Source organism: Ranitomeya imitator, chromosome 1 (genome assembly GCF_032444005.1).
Source record: "Ranitomeya imitator isolate aRanImi1 chromosome 1, aRanImi1.pri, whole genome shotgun sequence".
Taxonomy (NCBI): domain Eukaryota; kingdom Metazoa; phylum Chordata; class Amphibia; order Anura; family Dendrobatidae; genus Ranitomeya; species Ranitomeya imitator.
In genome coordinates, this window is record NC_091282.1 from 1,226,946,144 (window position 1) to 1,226,963,624 (window position 17,481).

At 43.8% G+C, this 17,481-nt stretch overlaps 1 protein-coding gene across 1 annotated transcript in view; it reads right to left on the reverse strand.

Moving 5' to 3' along the window:
- Nucleotides 1-17,481, reverse strand: part of VAX2 (ventral anterior homeobox 2) — a 160,076-nt gene that overhangs the window by 4,434 nt on the left and 138,161 nt on the right. The gene's annotated exons all lie outside the window — the stretch shown is intronic.

The following is a 17,481-nucleotide window of genomic DNA, read 5'->3' on the forward strand; positions in this document are numbered from 1 at the left end:
GTAGGTCTTGTGCCGTATTTCCAGACATTGCACTACCACCATACACGAGTAGTACCAGATGGCCATAAAAAGGTATTACAGTCTCATTGGGTGCCCTGATCCGAACATTAGAGATACCTAGAACTTTTAGGTACGACTCTAACAAACCACACACCACCATATTCCATTGGAATGTGTCATGTAGTGTAGCGATTCTTGTTTTCACCTTCTGTTATTTTACAAATATGACTTTCAGACATACATGCCCCCCCCCCAATGCTACTCAATTTCTTGCTCAATAATCTTATTCTACCATCTCACCAAGAAAGAACTAAAGCAAGGAGAGGTCGTCTCACACAGGTACATTTCTTAATGAAGTATCACCTGGACAAGAAGAAACAACGTATTAGTGGCCAAGCAACTTCAAAAGGGTCTTTCAGGGCTTCTTCTTAATAAGCTCCAAGTTCTGGTCTCGGGCACATCAGGGCAACCATAGAGTCAGCAGTGCCGGACACTGAGGCTCTAGACGTTAGCCTGGACTTTAGGACAGATGAGATACAGTCTTCAGTAGAAAGGATCTACAGAAGGCAGAAGGAAACCTGAGCAACTGATTCCACATGTAGCAGTCATACGAAAGGTCTGGAAGAGGGAAAATCTGCAGATGTATCATCGTCCGAAAAGTCGTATCTGCATGGTGTGATAGATAGTGTACCCATCTATTTTGTTCTCTACAATGTCTTCTCCATATAGGGAAGGTTTCACCTACGTCCTGTGAAGTGGACATGTCTATGAGCGTGATTGGAGGTCCAACATTTCATTCCAAAGTAGTTAAAAGATTAGCCAGATCTTGAGGCGCTGTTGCTATGAAAAATGGTTGTGGTGAAATATGGTACCGCAAGTTAGACATAGCACTACACTCATATTAGGAGAATTGTCAAATATATTACAATCACAAATTTCTCTGAAATTATCACCAACCTAGATGTCAGGGGGTCATATAGAAGGGTGCTGATGAGGCAAGTACCATGGGTCCCCAATGGGGACAATTCTATGACACTGCCATCATTCTAGAGCCAGAGGAGAAGTTGGAGGGGTGTTATTGGGGCATGTGTCCTAGGTGCTTTACATGGCCACGATTCCAGAAGCCAGAGAAGTGGGTGGAGGGGTGTTATTGGGACGTGTCCTAGGTGCTTTAAGGGGACATCTTTCTTACATGACCACCATTCCAGAAGCCAGAGAATTGGGTGAAGGGGTGTTATTGGGACGTGTGTCCTAGGTGCTTTAAGGGGACATCTTTCTTACATGGCCACCATTCCAGAAGCCAGAGAATTGGGTGAAGGGGTGTTATTGGGACATGTGTCCTAGGTGCTTTAAGGGGACATTTTTCTTTTATGGCCACCATTCCAGAAGCCAGAGAAGCGGGTGGCCAGGGTGTTATTGGGACGTGTGTCCTAGGTGCTTTAAGGGGACATTTTTCTTTTATGGCCACCATTCCAGAAACCAGAGAATTGGGTGAAGCGGTGTTATTGGGACATGTGTCCTAGGTGCTTTAAGGGGACATCTTTCTTACATGGCCACCATTCCAGAAGCCAGAGAAGCGGGTGGAGGGGTGTTATTGGGACATGTGTTCTAGGTGCTTTAAGGGGACATCTTTCTTACATGACCACCATTCCAGAAGCCAGAGAATTGGGTGAAGGGGTGTTATTGGGACATGTGTCCTAGGTGCTTTAAGGGGACATTTTTCTTTTATGGCCACTATTCCAGAAGCCAGAGAATTGGGTGAAGGGGTGTTATTGGGACATGTGTCCTAGGTGCTTTAAGGGGACATCTTTCTTACATGGCCACCATTCCAGAAGCCAGAGAAGCGGGTGGAGGGGTGTTATTGGGACATGTGTCCTAGGTGCTTTAAGGGGACATCTTTCTTACATGACCACCATTCCAGAAGCCAGAGAAGCGGGTGGAGGGGTGTTATTGGGACGTGTCCTAGGTGCTTTAAGGGGACATCTTTCTTACATGACCACCATTCCAGAAGCCAGAGAATTGGGTGAAGGGGTGTTATTGGGACTTGTGTCCTAGGTGCTTTAAGGGGACATTTTTCTTTTATGGTCACCATTCCAGAAGCCAGAGAATTGGGTGCAGGGGTGTTATTGGGACATGTGTCCTAGGTGCTTTAAGGGGACATCTTTCTTACATGACCACCATTCCAGAAACAGCAGAAATTTGTGCTGGTAATGGAAAGTGCCATAAGTGCATATGGGAGTCACCACCCCGACTTGGCCATCATCCCAGAAGCCAGTAGTAGCTAAAGATGGTGCTGGGGAGACATTTCCCTTTGGCTCCAGATGGGGCACCTCTTCAACATGGAGATAGTACTTCGATTCAAGGCTTATGCACCACACTAAACCATCGAAACCTGTGCATAGAAATCACCACAAATTATTGGAACCAATAAGAACCTCCTCTAATCTTAACCACACAAAATTCTGGACTAAATTGTAACCTACCACCAATTTCTGATGGTCAAGCGCAGGTCGTAGATATGTTCTTGAGGATCCGACCAGTGTTTCATAAATATAACCTTAAAGGACTTCAAAAAGGGATTTTAAAAAAGCGTACAATTCCTTTAAGAATGTTCCCATTCCACTCTTTGGTAACCAGCATATACTGTATCTCCCAGCGAGGAGCATGTGATACTATAGACTTCCCAGAAGCCACAATAGATCTTTCATGTGTGGTGCACCCGGCCGAGCTTCCCACATTGGGACAAGGCTTCACCTCCCGGTATAATTTCTGCGATTTCGGTGGGGACCACATGAATTCTTGTATTAAGCGCATTGCTCCGGCTCTTTCATGGAGCAGCTAATTAGCCCGTCTGCCGTGGACAGCCATTCATGTCACACTTTATGTACTCCCAGCAGGCCACCTTCCATTCTAGAAAAGTCTAATAAATAGGGTTGATTCAGTATGGAAAACGTCTCCCCCCTTCTCAGTCATCATTCATGTCTCCGTTCTGAAAAGGAATCGGAGCAAAGCGGGCGAACAATGGCCTCGGCCACATTTACAGAAGACGTGGCGGCACAATGGAGGCATGCAGATGTGACTGCGCCCCGGACGGATGCTAACATGGAAGTAAAATATGACAAATTATTACATAGAAGAATAGAAGAATCGCATAAATAAAGCATCTCGAGGATATCAAATATCCAAAATGGTCAGACTCTGGCTAGAAGCTTCGTCGGCCACTGGCCGCTCCGTAGGATCAGGTTGTTGTTGCTTATTTTACTGTCATTTCCATTTTCCAGATCTACGGCTTCAGGAAATGTCGGGTTTTCCCCATAGGTCACTCGTAGGGTTTAGTGGATATTGGCTGGAGCCATAGACGGATTGGTGCACAATTGAAGAAAAAAAAAAGGACAAAAATCTCCAAAATACAACAAGTGATAAAGCAAATCGATTGGTGTAATGGGATCTAAAATTAAAGGGGTCGTCCAAGAACATATCTTAAAAAAAGCAACAGCTGCCAATAGTCCTGAATGACAGAGTCATTCTCACACGTGCCATGTTGACGATTCCTCACTGATCCCCTGGACTCCGGTGATGGAATGGCGTCTCTACACATGACTGCTGCAGACAATCACGGACTGTCCGCACCCCTAATATCACTTTTGTAGATAGTGATTGTTTGCAGCTGTCATATATCACACAACAATCATGGTGGAGGACCGGGGAAGACTTGTCATGAGAGCGGCAAGAGTTGTCAGGAGCCTCATATAAAAACCTCCGTAATCCTTCAGAGAAACTGCAGAGTGTGCGAAGACCTCCATCATCCACGTACAAGAAGCGATGGAATCCATGAACATCATAAAAGAATGGTTCCCCCTAAGAGACGCCACCACCACAGAATCATACAAACATTGTAATGGACAGAAACAGAAGCACGAGACGAACGCTGCCCCCAAATATAAGGGGATCAGTGTAATGAATTCATAGGAAAGCCAAATAGAGTCAGTGTGAATGGCGTCCGCCGGGATGTACGGACAGGAATGGGGAAGTGCCCTGATAACGAGAAAACTCTGGATGTCAAATAGTGTAATATGGAAAGATAAAGTATACACGTTGGTGGATAATTCACACAGAGGCCGGAAAACGTTAGTGACAATAACCTCCAAATCTTATGTTCCTCTCACAGCACATATATGCAAAATATACCAAGTTATACAAAGTAATTACCTGTGGTAAAACAATATTAGTGATACTCCATAAACACTATGGTAATAACGCCCTGTAGACACTATAGTAATACCGCCCTGTAGACAGTATAGTAATACCGCCCTGTAGACACTATAGTAATACCGCCCTGTAGACATTATAGTAATACCGCCCTGTAGACACTTTAGTAATACCACCCTGTAAACACTATAGTAATACCGCCCTGTAGACACTATAGTAATACCGCCCTGTAGACACTATAGTAATACCGCCCTGTAGACATTATAGTAATACCGCCCTGCAGACACTATAGTAATACCGCCCTGTAAACACTATAGTAATACCGCCCTGTAGACACTATAGTAATACCGCCCTGTAGGCACTATAGTAATACTGCCCTGTAGGCACTTTAGTAATACCGCCCTGCAGACACTATAGTAATACCGCCCTGTAGACACTATAGTAATACCGCCCTGTAGGCACTATAGTAATACTGCCCTGTAGGCACTTTAGTAATACCACCCTGTAGACACTATAGTAATATCGACATGTAGACACGATAGTAATACCGCCCTGTAGACACTTTAGTAATACCGCCCTGTAGACACTTTAGTAATACCGCCCTGTAGACATTACAACTAATACCTCCCTGTAGACACTATAGTAATACCGCACTGTAGACACTATAGTAATAACACCCTGTAGACACTATAGTAATACCGCCCTGTAGACACTATAGTAATACCGCCATGTAAGCACTATAGTAATACCGTTCTGTAGGCGCTATAGTATTACCGCCCTGTAGACACTATAGCAATACCGCCCTGTAGACACTATAGTAATACCACCCTGTAGGCACTATAGTTATACCGCCCTTTAGGCACTATAATAATACCGCCCTGTAGGCACTATAGTAATACCATCCTGTAGGCACAATAGTAATACTGCCCTGTAGACACTATAGTAATACCACCCTGTAGGCACTATAGTAATATTGACATGTTTACATGATAGTAATACCGCCCTGTAGACACTTTAGTAATATCGCCCTGTAGACACTATAGTAATACCGCCCTGTAGACACTATAGTAATACCACCCTGTAGGCACTATAGTTATACCGCCCTTTAGGCACTATAATAATACCGCCCTGTAGGCACTATAGTAATACTGCCCTGTAGACACTATAGTAATACCGCCCTGTAGACATTATCGTAATATCGCCCTGTAGACATTATAGTAATACCGCCCTGTAGACACTATAGTAATACCGCCCTGTAGACACTATAGTAATACCGCCCTGTAGACACTATAGTAATACCGCCCTGTAGGCACTATAGTTATACCGCCCTTTAGGCACTATAATAATACCACCCTGTAGGCACTATAGTAATACTGCCCTGTAGACACTATAGTAATACCGCCCTGTAGGCACTATATTAATACCACCCTGTAGGCACTATAGTAATACTGCCCTATAGACACTATAGTAATAACACCCTGTAGACACAATAGTAATACCGCCCTGTAGGCACTATAGTAATACCGCCCTTTAGGCACTATAGTAATACCGCCCTGTAGAAATTATAGTAATACCGCCCTGTAGACACTATAGTAATATCGCCCTGTAGACATTATAGTAATACCGCCCTGTAGGCACTATAGTAATACCGCCCTTTAGGCACTATAGTAGTACCGCCCTTGAGGCACTATAGTAATACCGCCCTGTAGGCACTATAGTAATACCATCCTGTAGGCACTATAATACAGTGTTTCGGGATTGGTCTTCCTGTTGTCAGGCGTGTGGATCTCCTGAATGTCTGGCCACATTATAGCGCGACTCCATATATTTGTGGATAAATTAGCCGTGTATTTTGGTTTGTTAGGTGGAGTTACCCTTTAAGTCCACAATGCGATGACAGTGGAGCCTTCTATGTTCTCCCCCTTTTCTCCTTGTTCTTGCTCACACCTCGGGCCAAGCCGCCGTGTTTTATGACTGAGCACAATTTAAGACTGAATACCTGGAACAATGGCGGCAGCTTCGAGGAGTGAAGTCACTATTAGACTGTTCAATGCCGGCGGTTATAACAAATCAATAGGGACGTGCGCCTCGGTATTGTCTGCGCTGCGGGGTTTTTAGTACAAAATGGACCATTATCTCCCTCCGACCGGAGAAGCAGACTCTCGGCATGGCTCCTCAATCAGCCGCGGCATTAAAGAGCTGGATTTTCTCTGGAGCCAGACAAGCACTCTCCGTCCATTTAGTGCACGGCCTCGGCGCTGCGCCACGTGTGCACGGTGTACCCCAGTCCCCGAATTACACCATGTCATGTAGCAAAATGCAACTATACCGCCATCACCTGACCCACCCTCTTCCTTAACCCCTTGAGGAACAGCACATTAAGATTTGTTTTTGTTGGTTTTGCCTCTCAGTATTTTTTTCACGTGATATTTTTGACAACATGCTACATCCATATGGGGTTTTAGCTCTTTTGGTGCCAGTTTTTTGTTATTTTATAACATTTTTGTTATTATTTTATTATTTTTTAAACCCGATATTTTACTTTTTAGCCGATTATTATTTTTTAGACAATAATGTACTAAGATACTGTACAGAGCTCCGTAGTGCTGGACGACCAGGGGTTAAACGTAACGGTAAAGGGAGGTTCTATTGTGGCCGTGTTATGTTATTAGGCTAATGATACAGTTCTAGGATAGACCGTAGGCTGGACCTAAGTGCTCGTTTCTCTTCTTGGGCATAGTTGACCTGCACCATCCAAATTACCGTTCCATTAGCGCGGAAGGGTCTTCTGTCATCACTCAGGTCTGGCCGACCAGGACACAGCTATATAGGTACATAGTGACATGGTTACATACAGTGCCGGACTGGGTTGCCAAAGGTCCACCAGCAGTGTTCCCCAAGTCCAGTCCTCAAGAGCCACCAACAGGTCATGTTTTCAAGATTTCCTTAGTATTGCACAGGTCATTGAATGCTTGCCTGTCCAGATGATGCAATTATCACCTGTGCAATACTAAGGAAATCCTGAAAACATGACCTGTTGTTGGCTCTTGAGGACCGGACTTGGGGAACACTGTCCACCAGTAATGTTGATTCTTGGGACCCACTATTCAGCTACGTGAAACACAACCTGCACCTGACACTAGTACACAAAATCATTTCTGTACCACTCTTTAGCTAATTTGCAGGGGCCTACCAGAGGATTCTTCTGTTTGCCCGTCGGCCAGTCCACGCCTGCTAACTTAGTTATATTGTTACATTATAACGGTGAAATAAGGACACTTGTCCATCGAGAACAGGAGGATTCTTCTGGTGGGACCAGGTGTAGATACAATAATGGATCCCATGAGTCCAGCAGAAGACAACCCCATTTGGAGATGACCTTTGTGCCATCACTTATTTCTGGGTTCTTATTTTTTCTGGGATGGTTCAGTTGGTACCACTTCTGCTCCCATTGGCCCCCTATGACGCAATGGCGAAGTGCCGGAAGGTTACCAGAGGCCGCCATCGCTGGAAATGTGACTGTCCGTAGGCTGAGTTTCAGAAGAGACGGTGATTCGTCCTATACACTGTAGTATAGCATAATCAATCTGAAGATCACAGGATTAATCTAGTGCCCTGTGGCCACTAAAAAATAAAGTAAAAAATGTAAAACAAGCTCTCCGAAAAGTAAAAAAAAAACAGGTTATTTTTAAGGCAGCGTTTAATTTCCCAAGGCTTATATTCCACAGCAGGGTAGGGCACCATTTTAATATTTGTTTAAGGGAAGAGTCAGACGGCTGTATAAGTTGGACAAGGATCTGAACGCAATGAACGGACTGGCCGGCGGCTCGCCTGACCCGATCGTGACAGCATGTATTCTATACAGCTGTCGGGAGAGCCGCCAGCCAGTCCGAGCACTATATTGTGATCCCCGTCCGATTTATACGGCCGTCTGACTCTTCCCTAAGGCAGCAGGAAAGCCAGAGGTGGCCCTGGAATCTGTAATCACTGGTGAGGAGCGGATCTGCTGAAAGTCAGTTCAATAGATTCGCTTGAATTTGGCCGGGAAATTCGATTTTCATCAAATTTATTTGTCATGTATGAAAAATGCTTTATTGTGGTCTAATATCTGTCCAGACTCCAGAGCATTATATAAATAAGAGACTTCTCTCGCCCCAACCCTCACTTGTCTCTCCATGCAGCCCTCAGTCCCAGTCATCTTCTGTCGCTGCTGCCCAGCACCTTTGGCCCCATGTCGGGACATCACCCTAAGTAAATCCTCAGTACTTAAGTCTTACGCAACATCGTAATGTCCAGGTGATTGCAAGTCATGGGGGGATCTCATGACATTTTCATGGACGCACCAGGAGAAGATGACTAAATACCGAAGTGGAGAGGGGCTTCACAACTGAAAGTTTGGATGATCAAGTGGATTGTTCAATGTTTGGATCTGCCTAAATCCTTGAATCTTGGGAAATTCTTAATAAATTGGATTTGTTTGGAGCCAATTCTCTCGTCACAGTTTAGACCTTATTGATGATGTTGTATGCAAGCAATGATAATTATAATGCAATGTGTACAAGAGCACATCTGACAATGACAATATTCCAGGGCAGACCTGCATGCCTATCCACAATGGGGTTGGTCTTGGCAAAACCATGGCTAAAAGTTTGTGGGCATTCTTTGTCGATTCTAGTGGAGGTTCGTAAAGTAGACCTTTCACTGGATTACCACTCCTCCAGTAGATGCTGTTCCTCAAATTCTGGAACAGGTTCTCTTTTTTATTCCTGTGCCCCTCTATTACAATGTTATGGACCCCAGAAAGAAAGAAGCACACTTTTCCCTTCAACTAATTGGGGGTGTATCACAAAACTTCTATGTGGGTGTGGCCATGTTTTGATTGGCCAGCATCAAAGGAGAAAAACACCCACAAGGAACTTCTGCGGTATACGCTCCGTTGGTTTTTGGAAAAATGTCTATTTCCTGGAGGCATTACTTTGGAGATTGTCCTAGGACAAGGCGGTAAAAAAAATGAATAAAAAATCCAATTAAGTGAAAGGTGCACTTTAATTATCCCAAATTTTGCATTTATTATGTTGTCTATTAAAAGTCATGTTTCTGCGAGTGGACCTCAGAATCATGGCCTAGGGGACCCCAGTTTATCACAATCTCAAGTTGTTCTAATCTGCAACCATCAGGCATAAGACATGACCCAGAAGGAAGGGGACGAGAAATCTGAGATCGGCACCTGGTGGCGGTAAGGTTCTTGTTGTGCCTGGCGTTGTGCCTACATTGTAATTACATGGTAGATATCCAAGTACCCTGCTTATAACAAGAGGCTGGGGTGCGTGGGGTACTGGGAACTCCGGTAATTAGACTTTAATTTTACTGCATTTTTCCCCGATCATCCAACCTGCCTAATCTCCGGCTTCCTCTCTTGGACTCTGTATAATAACTTACTAACTAAATCCCTTATTGATCCGAAAGGAAGAATTATTTCAATTTACTAAATTTGTTGTTTTAGTTGGAGTTGGCACAGATGACGAGGACAGCAAACCACCGGTGCGTGAAGCTGAAGACCACTATTTCCATAAAGGAATCGGGGGTCAAACAGACAGTTATAGGATATTGTGGCTACAGAAAAACAACTGAGTGTATTTGGTCATTTTTATCATCTACTTTTATAGCGGCTGGACATTTTCCCAGAAACAGATCCCCAGAATATTTACGTCAGGTGGATCTCCTCAATGAGAGCAGAGCCTCGCAGGCAATGGTCCATGGGAAAAAGTACGCAAATGAGCTCTCCTCAATGAAAAAGAGGAGCGCCACCTGTAGGTAGCCACTGAGTAAGCCCACCAGATGAATCCTCAGCCCATCGCGTTAGACCAATATACTGCGTATGGCCGGCTTTGGTGAAGTTGCGAGAAGAGAACCAAATCTAAGAGAAATTCCACCCAAACTTGCCTAATTCTTCAGGTTATATATTTTTTTCTTGATCCCATTCACATAACACGCAAGCAGCCAGGGAAGATAAAAATGGGATAACAGCAGAGAACACAAAAAAGTGAGCTCAGTTTTGGTTGTCACCCCTGACTCATCAGCAACAGATGGAGAGTGAGGACAATCTGGAGTCTTCTTCATCACGAAACTTCTGTAAGGAAAACAGGCTGAACACTATAGATACCAGTACTTTTAGCAAAAAGTATGGCATGTAAGGCTCCCTATACTTGATGGATCTCTAAGGGGAGGACCAGAATCCTCTAACGGTCTAACCCAGCCTTGATCTCTAAGGGGAGGACCAGAACCCTCCAACCCAGCCTTGATCTCTAAGGGGAGGACCAGAACCCTCCAACCCAGCCTTGATCTCTAAGGGGAGGACCAGAACCCTCTAACCCAGCCTTGATCTCTAAGGGGAGGACCAGAACCCTCTAACCCAGCCAATCACTGTACTGTATCGGTAAGGGTTCAGTAAGGGTCCAGAATCCCAAAACTTCTGTCTACGGTAATTGACTTGCAAAGTATTTGGGCCCATTCAGAAGGGGAGCTGCCAACCCCAGCACCTACTTCAGCTGGATGTGCCACCGATGCACATCCAGCTGAAGTGTATTGCAATGCAGGGGCTCTATGCACTGAAATACAAGCCACCAGCAAATCAGATCCCGGTAGCTGATGTCGGCATGCCAGGCTTTGGCGTCACATGGTAGTGACATCATGCATTGCCAAAGTAGGTAAGCTACCGGCATCAGATGCTGGCCTCTGATTGGCTGGTGGGGTGTATTGCAGCACAGGGAGCAGGAGGGTCTATGCGCTGCAATACACTTCCATTGTATGTGCGTCCTTACACATGTAGCTGAAGCGAGGTCTAGGTTCTGCAGGTCCCCCTCCAGCACAAGCCCAGAAGAGGACTCCACACATCAAGGGAGTGAAGGAAGATGGGAAGAATATTTTTTTTCTTTTAAATGTAGAACAAAGAACTATATAGCAGTAAGGGAAGCAGGATGGGGGACATATATACCAGGATAGGAGACATACAGCGGATGAAATAAGTATTGAAGACGTCACCAATTTTCTAAGTAAATCTATTTCTGAAGGTGCTTTTGACATGAAATTCTCATCAGATGTCGGTAACAACCCATCCAATCCACACAGGCAAAGAAATCAAGCTATAGATGTCCATACATTAATCTATGTGTAATAATAAGAAATGGTACAGGGAAAAAATATTGAAGAAAGAGAGGTGAAAAAAGCCATGGAAAGTCCTGGCACCCGCTGACATTTCACTAATTAGAAAGCAATCCTGCCACTTAGTGACAAATAATATTATCTTGTTCAACTGATGGACTATAAAAAGGTGTCTTATTACCAAGGTGCACCAAAAAAATCTAATGGTGAGTAAAATCAGTGAGTTGTCACAAGACTTTCGCAACCTTATTGTTGCAAAATGTACTGATGGCATTAGGGACTGAAGAATTTCTAAACTATTGAAGGTTCCAGTGAGCACTGTTGGTACCATAATCCGGATGTGGAAAGAACATAATTTCTCCATAATTTGGCCATGACCAGGTGCTCCCTGCAAGACTTTGGACAGAGGAGTGAAAACAATTATCATAAGAGTTGTAGAAGAACCAAAGACCACCTGTAGAGAGGTACAATCAGCAAGTACAATTGTTTCAAATAAAACTATAATTAGTGTACACAACCACCATGTACAATATGCACACTCACCACATAATTCCATGGCGTATATGCACACTCACCATATAATTCCATGGCGTATATGCACACTCAACACATAATCTCCATGGCTTGTATGCACGCTCACCACACAACCACCATTTCTGAACAAAAAGCGTGTTCAAGAGCATTTACAGTTTGCTCAACAACATTTAGACAAGCCGTTGAAATACTGGGAGAATGTAGTCTGGTCAGATGAGCTCAAAATTGAACTCTTTGGATGCCATAATACACACCATTAGTGTTGAGCGATACCGTCCGATACTTGAAAGTATCGGTATCGGATAGTATCGGCCGATACCCGAAAAATATCGGATATCGCCGATACCGATATCCGATACCAATACAAGTCAATGGGACATCAAGTATCGGAAGGTATTCTCATGGTTCCCAGGGTCTGAAGGAGAGGAAACTCTCCTTCAGGCCCTGGGATCCATAGGGATGTGTAAAATAAAGAATTAAAATAAAAAATATTGATATATTTACCCCTCCGGCGGCCCCTGGACTCAGCGCGGGTAACCGGTAGGCTTCTTTGTTCAAAATCAGCGCTTTTAGGACCTGAGAATCACGTCCCGGCTTCTGATTGGTCGCGGGCCGCCCATGTGACCGCCACGCGACCAATCACAAGCCGCTACGTCTTTGAAAGTCATTAACGCGCTCATTTGTAAAAATGAGCGCGTTAATAGCTTGCGGTGACGTCGCGGCTTGTGATTGGTCGCGTGGCGGTCACATGGGCGGCCCGCGACCAATCAGAAGCCGGGACGTGATTCTCAGGTCCTAAAAGCGCTGATTTTGAACAACGAAGCCTGCCGGTTACCCGCGCTGAGTCCAGGGGCCGCCGGAGGGGTAAATATATCAATATTTTTTATTTTAATTCTTTATTTTACACATCTCTATGTATCCGATACCGATACCCGATACCACAAAAGTATCGGATCTCGGTATTGGAATTCCGATACCGCAAGTATCGGCCGATACCCGATACTTGCGGTATCGGAATGCTCAACACTACACACCATCTTTGGAGGCCAAAAAGACTTTACATATTACTCTAAAAATACAATACCAACAGTGAAGTATGGAGGTGGGAACACCATGGTCTATTTCAACATATGGCATTGGCAAACCTCATATAATTGAAGGATGGGTGAAAGGACAAATGTACAGAGACATTCTTGATAAAAATCCGCTTGTTTATGTGGATTGGATGGCTTATTACCTTCATTGGGTGAGAATTTCATGTCAATAGCACTTTTAGAAAAATATTTACTTAGAAAATTGGTGACATGTTCAATACTTATTTTACCCGCTGTATATACCAAGAAGGGAAACATATATACCAGGATGGGGGACATATATACCAGGATAGGGGACATATATACCACAACGGGGGTAAGGATGGACATATATACCAGGATGGGGGACATATATACCAGGATAGGGGACATATATACCACAACGGGGCTCAGCATGGACATATATACCAGGATGGGGGATATATATACCAGGATAGGGGACATATATACCACAACGAGGCTCAGGATGGACATATATACCAGGATAGGGGATATATATACCAGGATAGGGGACATATATACCACAACGGGGCTCAGGATGGACATATATACCAGGATGGGGGACATATATACCAGGATAGGGGACATATATACCACAACGGGGCTTAGGATGGACATATATACCAGGATGGGGGATATATATACCAGGATAGGGGACATATATACCACAACGGGGCTCAGGATGGACATATATACCAGGATGGGGGACATATATACCAGGATAGGGGACATATATACCACAATGGGGCTAAGGATGGACATATATACCAGGATGGGGGATATATATACCAGGATAGGGGACATAAACACCACAATGGGGCTGAGGATGGACATATATATGAGGATGGGGGGATATATATATATATATATATATATATATATATATATATATATGCCAGGATATGGGACATATATACCACAATGGGGCTCAGGATGGACATATATACCAGGATGGGGGATATATATACCAGGATAGGGGACATATACACCACAACGGCGCTGAGGATGGACATATATACCAGGATGGGGGACATATATACCAGGATAGGGGACATATATTCCACAACGGGGGTAAGGATGCACATATATACCAGGATAGGGGATATATACACCACAACGGAGCTCAGTATGGACATATATACCAGGATGGATGGAGAACAGGATAGGGCACATATATGCCAGGATTTGTGATATATATCTAATATATAAAGCTGAATGTGTGTGTGTGTGTGTGTGTGTGTGTGTGTGTGTGTGTGTGTGTGTGTGTGTGTGTGTGTGTGTGTGTGTGTGTGTGTGTGTGTGTGTGTGTGTGTGTGTGTGTGTATGTCCGGGATTGGCATCTGCACCGTCGCAGGTACAGCCACAAAATTTAGCACAGTCACACGTCTGGACCCCGAGAGCGTCATAGGCTATGTTGTGAGGCGAAATTTTAACCCCGCGCGTTCCAATTCACCAAACAATTTTGCCCCATCTACATAATGGGGAAAAAAGTGAAAGGAAAAGTGTTGGAAGCGTCGCAGCAACAGCAACAAAATTTTGCACAGTCACACGTCTGGACCCTGAGAGCATCATAGGCTATGGTGTGAGGTGAAATTTTAACCCCGCACTTTCCAATTCACCAAACTATATTTCCCCTATCTACATAATGGGGAAAAGTGAAAGGAAAAGTGTTGGAGGCAAATTGACAGCGGCCAGATGTGAACAAGGGGGACTTAAAGAATGAGAGCGATGGCGCAAAAGAGTGTATACCGTACAATTGCTAAGGTGGGGCCACGACATGGGATACTCACCACACACGGGGATATGAACACACACAAAATGCGCCACACACTACCACGTGCTTGAACACATATTACCCTCAGCACACATTTCACCACAAATACACCAACCTCGCCACATAAAAGTCGAAAGACAAAAGTCGCCGCTCAAAACTCGCCACGCGCAAAACTCGCCACATGCAAAAACTAGGCTCACGCAAAACTCGCCACAAGTGCAAAACTCACCTCATGGAAAACTCGCCACACGCAAAACTTGCACACGCGGAAAAATTGCCACATGCACAAAAGTTGCAACACATGCAAAAGTTGCCTCACACAAAACTTGCATATACTCAAAAGGCACCACACATAAAACTCACCACGCGCAAAACTCGCCATGCGCAAAACTTGCTGCACACAACCTGCTACACTAACCTGTCACATGCAACTCGACACAAAAAGTTGCTACACGCATGTTGCCACACAAAACTCATCTCACAAAAGTCACTACATGCATGTCGCCACACGCAACTCAACACACACAACTTGACAAACGAAACTCGCCCTAAAACACACACACAGGTCTGGTATTATCCTTCAAAAATAAAAATCTGATTAATAAGCAGACAAACTACAAGAGCAACAAATGTACCATATAGGAAATACGGCAGCTGTCAGTCACATGACCTGACTATTATGTGTATGTGTGAGCTAATATATACTGCCAGGGGGAGGGCTTCCTGCTGGCTGGGGATTTATCAGGCTGCCAATTTATCTTACAAATACTGAGGTAAGAATACTGAGCAAATAACGTGTGAACGAGGTCTAATACAGGAGGAGATGACACACAGGTATATACTATATACAGGGGAGATGACACACAGATATATACTATATAAAGGAGAGATGACACACAGGTATATACTATATAGAGGAGGAGATGACATACAGGTACATACTATATACAGGAGGAGATGACATACAGGTATATACTATATACAGGCGGAGATGACACACAGGTATATACTATATACAGGAGCAGATGACCTACAGGTATATACTATATACAGGAGGAGACAACATACAGGTATATACTATATACAGGAGGAGACAACATACAGGTATATACTATATACAGGAGGAGATGACACACAGATATATACTATATACAGGGGAGATGACACACAGGTATATACTATATACAGGAGGAGATGACATATAGGTATATACTATATATAGAAGGAGATTACATACAGGTATATACTATATATAGGAGGAGATGACATACAGGTATATACTATATACAGGGGAGATGACACACAGATATATACTATATACAGGAGGAGATGACATACAGGTATATACTATATATAGAAGGAGATGACATACAGGTATATACTATATACAGGGGAGATGACACAGCAGGAATATACTATATACAGGGGAGATGACATACAGGTATATACTATATACAGGAGATGACATACAGGTGTATACTATATACAGGGGAGATGACACAGCAGGTATATACTATATACAGGGGAGATGACATACAAGTATATACTATATACAGGAGATGACATACAGGTATATACTATATATAAGGGAGATGACAAACATGTATATACTGAGGTGAAAATGAGAGGTGTGCGGTGAAAATGAAAAGGTGTGAGTGCAAAATGAGAGGAGTGAGGGAAAATAGTGGAGTGATCGGAAAATGACAGATGTGAGGTCAAAATGACAAGTGTTAGGGGGGAATGAGAGGAGTGAGGGAGAAAATGAGAGATGTGAGGGGGAAAATGAGAGATGTGAGGGGGAAAATGAAAGATGTGATGGGGAAAATGAGAGGCGTGATGGGAAAATAAGAGAAGTGAGGTGCTATAACTAACCACAGATATTTACTATGCCCAAGCAACGCCGGGCTCTTCAGCTAGTATATATATATATATATATATATATATATACGTATATATACATATATATACAGTGGGGCAAAAAAGTATTTAGTCAGTCAGCAATAGTGCAAGTTCCACCACTTAAAAAGATGAGAGGCGTCTGTAATTTACATCATAGGTAGACCTCAACTATGGGAGACAAACTGAGAAAAGAAAATCCAGAAAATCACATTGTCTGTTTTTTTAACAATTTATTTGCATATTATGGTGGAAAATAAGTATTTGGTCAGAAACAAAATTTCATCTCAATACTTTGTAATATATCCTTTGTTGGCAATGACAGAGGTCAAACGTTTTTTGTAAGTCTTCACAAGGTTGCCACACACTGTTGTTGGTATGTTGGCCCATTCCTCCATGCAGATCTCCTCTAGAGCAGTGATGTTTTTGGCTTTTCACTTGGCAACACGGACTTTCAACTCCCTCCAAAGGTTTTCTATAGGGTTGAGATCTGGAGACTGGCTACGCTACTCCAGGACCTTGAAATGCTTCTTACGAAGCCACTCCTTTGTTGCCCTGGCGGTGTGCTTTGGATCACTGTCATGTTGAAAGACCCAGCCACGTTTCATCTTCAATGCCCTTGCTGATGGAAGGAGGTTTGCACTCAAAATCTCACGATACATGGCCCCATTCATTCTTTCATGTACCCGGATCAGTCGTCCTGGCCCCTTTGCAGAGAAACAGCCCCAAAACATGATGTTTCCACCACCATGCTTTACAGTAGGTATGGTGTTTGATGGATGCAACTCAGTATTCTTTTTCCTCCAAACACGA